Consider the following 5216-nt stretch of genomic DNA (forward strand, 5'->3'; position numbering starts at 1 on the left):
GAGTTTTAATTTTCTTTTATTTTAATTACTAGAGAAATCACATTAAAAAATTGTGCTGTATATACATTTATCTCATCTATCCTTCATGATATTTCTATGACATATGTAATTATTATGTTGACAAAATTGAGAGTCAAAGAACTTAGTTACCAGCCCAGGGACACATGGCTGTTTGTAAGAAGTGGAACCTTTAATGTATAGCCACAAAAAGTAACTATTCTGGTTTCATTAATAAATGGTGAATTAAATGTGGAATTCCCCATGGGTAAATAGCATTTGTAATTTGATCCACAAAGAAGTGTACCATCTAGCTTGCAGGTACATTAATAAGTTACTAGTTCAAGGAAATAGTCAAAGAAGCTAATTATTAAACTCTTTTGGAGAATTTTGTCCCTGGTTGCCTTTGGAGACTTGAGACCTCACAGTTTGTCAAGAAGCACACACTGTGTGATTGAAACCAAAGAAAGTCTAGAATCGTCACTAAACACCCATTGTATATCAGGCGCTTTATCCAAGCTGTCGTACTTAATGCTCGCATTGACCCTTTTGGGTACATCCTACTCTCTCCATTTTACTGATACAATAAGTAGAATCTTAGAAAGGTAAAATAATTCGTTCCAAAGTCAAGCTCAATTCTCTCTGACTACCAAGCTCAGCGCTTTGCTCATACTTCTGACCACATCTCCTCAAAGGAAATTATTATGAGCACAGTGAAGATCTTTCATCTCAAGGTCGATGGTATTTCTGTAAATCTCAGAGGCAGGTGATCCATTAAGAACTGGGCCTAGGGATAAGAAGCGTTTCTGCAATTCTGGAAAGAAACCGCAACACTGCAGTATGCAGCAGCGGGCACTCTGGGTGGAGACTGAACGCTCTCACGCTCATGGAGCGGGAAAGAAGCCACCTTCTGAAAGGCAGTTATTCCCTTGGGAGAGGCCCAGGGACAAGCAGGCAGCTGTGGGGAGTTAGGAACTGTGGGAACTGCCCGGAGCCTGGAGGGCAGGTAGTTCTAAAAGCTAGTGGAGAGTTTGATCGGGCCACAGGGAGTTTTAATTGATGGAGTCTCTCTCATACTCAGGACAGTTACTGTCCTCATTAAGACAAGAGCAAGAAAATTATGGAGTGAGTGTGTGTGTGTGTGCGTGTATGTGTGTGAGAAGAGGGGATGAGTAGAGGTTTGGAGACTGTGTGGCTGGAAAGGACCTGTTGATGTATTCCACATATTCAGAACCCAGAATAAATGTTAATGAATCTTTGTCAAATGAATGAATGAGTGAATGAATTCATATAAAGAAGGGTAGGAAGGAAAGTGGCAGATCCCAAGCTTTGGGAACACCATAAACCTCCTGTTCCGTGCTCAGTTACCAGGTGAGGCACATTAGCCACGTCCTACGTCTCTATGCCTTGGCACAAGACTTGTCTTCTGTCTAGGATGACCTCTCCAATCCTCCGCCCCAGACCGGAATCACCTGGTAAGACGACTCTTTTTCTTTCTAGAATCTCTCTCTTAACTTTCTGTTCTCCTACTTTGTTGTACACACCTCTCTGAGAACAGAACTGCATTGTGTTCACTGTTTATTTATTTATCTATCTAATTCACACTAAAGTACAAACTCCTGGAAGGGAGGGACCCGAGCTTTTCTGTCTTTAGCACTTAGTGTGTTTTCTTGCATACAAGAGGATTTGTAAATGAATGAATGAATCAATCAATGCAACCCTCTTCCTTCAATCTGTGGCCTAGCCTGAAAACAGAAGGTCTTGTGGTTACAGAGAGAATATTGTCATGGGGCTCAGGGATTGGGTTCAGGTCTCACATCTGCCTCCAGCTTACTGGCTGACTTTGGGAAACTCAGTTTCCGTCTCTGAGCCTCACACTCCCCATAGGTAATATGAAAGGATTGGACTAGAAAATGGTCGACACCCTTTCACCTCCTGCATTCTACAACTCACAGTTTTAGCAAGAGTCTCTGTGGATTAGAAAACATCTCCGTACCCAAGTTGTGGCTGTTGAGGTCACATCTTTGAAACTGTGTTTTGTAAAGCATTGTTCTACAAAATGTTATTAGGTCCTCTGCAAAAAGGAAATCATAGTCAGCACTTGGAAACGGTGGAGAAAACAAAGCTGAGGACATGACTTTATTGCAGGTCTTTTTGGTCCAGTTGATATGAAAATGGGCACTGGGACTCTCCAAGAGAGAGATACTACTCCTGGTATTGCACTAGTTGATATCTGGTGGAACAGGTGATCTGTAGAACTCATTTTGGGAAAGTTCTGTGCTGGATGTGTAAGAAGGTCGCTCTGCTGCCAAGATTCTAGAAACTCTAGATTTTGATTCAGACTGGGTTGGAATCTCTTTCTAAAGGAAGTTGTTAGTAATGAAGAAAGTTAGGGTTTCTGGGTGTTAGCAGAAGGGCTGGCCAGGGAGGCAGAATTAGGACTCTGGGCTGGTTGGACCGGGAACCTGACTGAGCCATTCTTCTCTGTAGTGATCCAATCAACAGGAAGGATGGAGATTTGACGTTACGATCCCAGAAACCCTTCACCTACAGGCAGAGTGAGAGAACAATGCGATATGATGGGGAAGTGGAAAAGGAGGACGAACAATGATTGGACAGCCGCTGCAGCCTTCACCTCATTGAATTCTGACAACAAGTCTAAGAGGCAGGCGTTGCTTTGCTTAACATTTTATAGCTGAGGTGACTGCGGCACAAAGAGGTTCAAAAACATGCCCAAGGTCACACAAACAATAGGTGACAGACCTGGAGTTTGAACATGGGTCTTTTGGGCTCCAAAGTTTGAATTCTCCCATACAACATGGCTGTCACAGTAGAGCACTTGTTTTTTTGTTTCAGTCACGGTTTTGTTGGCCATTGCTTATCTGTCCTACTGTGTTGTCTCTGGGTCTGTAAAATGGGGTTAACACTTTATTTCATGGAAGTTGTCATAGGAGAAAATGAACACATTTTCTTCCTTCCTCATACTTTTCTTCCTCGCTCAGTTCTTAAAATGGAGGCGCATTGAAACAAAGTTGAATACGTCATTTGTTTTTATGTAACAGCGTCAATCCTAGGCAAGTTTATGTTTAATATAATTTACAGTTCCCATGACCTCCCATGAATATTGGGAGAATATGCACACATTGCTGGTTTTATTAAAATACATAAGTCAAGGAGATGGTAATCAAATGTAAAAATCACCCTGCTCCGTCTTTGAATGGGTTATAAGCACAAGTAACAAACCTTGTCTTTTTATTTGTGCTATAAATAAAATTTATGAGAAGAAAATAGCTCAGAGGGACTAATCCTGTATTCATTCATTTTTAGCTGTCCCTGCTGCTCGAACCTGTGACTGGGAGAAACCCCTGACTGAAGTATTCGGGATGCACATAGCCTTGTGATTAGTTTAGGTAGAATAACTCTTGTATTTCCTGAGTAAAGCTCTTAGAAATCCTATTGACTTAACACTTTCTTGTTTTGCTTTTAGTGGGGCAAACTTGGCGGCAGGGCTTCACCTGACCTTGCAGTTAAGGTAATGATTGGGGTTTTAAAGCAATGCCACCCAAAAGTGGAAGTGAAGAAGCTGACAGAAAGAGAGTGGAAGTGAAAATCCTTTCTGTACTGCGAGGACGGCCATGCTTGTTATTGTTAGTGTCTACCATTGTTTGGGGAAGAATTGAGGTAGGCTGGATATCATGGCCAGACTGGAATCTCATTTCAAACTTTCCCTCATTCTTTGTGGAGTCATCTGGGTGTCACCTTCTTTATCAAGTAGTGTTTGTCTAGCTCTCCTCACAGTTTTCCCAGCTTCAGGAGGATTTTTCCCAATCATGGATTCTCATATAACATAATTCCCTCCAACCATAGCATGTCTTTCTCATTCAGACACAGACATCTACCATAATGCTTAATAGAACTCCTCATGGACAGGGGTCAGCACGCCTGGTCTTTCTCTGTGTTCCCGGGGTGTGGCGCTGTGTCTAGTACGTGGTAATGTTGGAGATAATAACAGCTAGCATTTCCTGAATGGGGAAAATGCCAGGTACTATTCTAAACACTCAACTTACTTGATCCTCACAGCACCTCTGTGAGGTAGGCATTAATATAATTTCCATTTTACAGGTGAAGAAACCAAGACAACATACCATGAAGTGATTCATTCGAGAGAGCGCAGAGAGCAGAGACCAGAATTCAGACGTAGGCAGCGTGGCTCCAGAGCCCATGTTCTTAGTTACTGAGCAGTACTGTCGCAGCTTGGGTTCTCTGGAGGCAGCCACGGAGATAGTGTTCAGGATGCAGGATGTTTGCTAGAGATCAACTCCTGTGAGAAAGCAGCACAGGGCAGAGGGAGAAGTCAAACTGGGCGGAACTGCTGAAGAGTGCTGGAGTGGATATTGCTCATTAGAGTTGATCTGACCTGCGCTCAGATGACTGACTGGACCTTTATCCTCACCTCACCTGGTCTCCAGATATGGACTGCCCTGGGGAAGGTGTGATCACAGCTCCTTCCAGCCAATGCAGACCCTGACACTGCTGGCAGCTGGAGGCTGTCTGTTCACCATGTCCTCCACAGCTGGTCAGAAAGTCCTTTGAATGCCATCTGGATGGCTCATATCCATGTCAACCATATATATTAGATTGCCCCTCAGGGGAAATACAATAAACATTTGCTAAATTAACAGAATTGTTATTAATTATAATAACGATAATAATGGTTTTAACTTACTAAGAAGTTATTATGTACCATATGAAGATGGCTACAATTTATTGAGCCATTAATCATCATTAGAGTACACTGAGGTTAATACTACATTACATAACCTCATTTTACTAATGATGAAATAGAGATCTACTGATGTTAAATACCTTGTCGAGTGCTATATAATTAGTAAGTTGGAGAGCTAGGATTCTCTCCCAGGCCCGAGGTTAATGTATGTATCTTCTCAACTTGATTGCTGTGAGCTTCCCTCAGCAGACACCATGTCTTCTTTAGCTTTGTGACTTTCAGCACCTAGCAATGCCTGACATATGATATGTATTGAATATATGTTTGTTGAATGAATAATAAGTTGGTCTTCCATAAAAGTATCATGATTTTGATAGAAACTAGCAAAATGACTTAATAACTTAATGACTTTAATTAGAAGGAACTGAATATTTAATAAGGCATATTAAAGCCATAAATCTTTGTTTATTTAACAAGACTTGTCAAAGCTAAG

General features: G+C 41.7%; 1 long non-coding RNA gene across 1 annotated transcript; it reads left to right on the forward strand.

Annotated features, from left to right (window-relative positions):
- Positions 1-920: 920 nt before the first annotated feature.
- Positions 921-4676, forward strand: LOC138920202 (uncharacterized). Its single transcript, XR_011430978.1, has 2 exons — positions 921-1472; positions 2488-4676. It is a non-coding gene; the product is annotated as an uncharacterized lncRNA (long non-coding RNA).
- The last annotated feature ends 540 nt before the right edge of the window (positions 4677-5216 follow it).

Source organism: Equus caballus, chromosome 2 (genome assembly GCF_041296265.1).
Source record: "Equus caballus isolate H_3958 breed thoroughbred chromosome 2, TB-T2T, whole genome shotgun sequence".
In the NCBI taxonomy this organism is placed as follows: domain Eukaryota; kingdom Metazoa; phylum Chordata; class Mammalia; order Perissodactyla; family Equidae; genus Equus; species Equus caballus.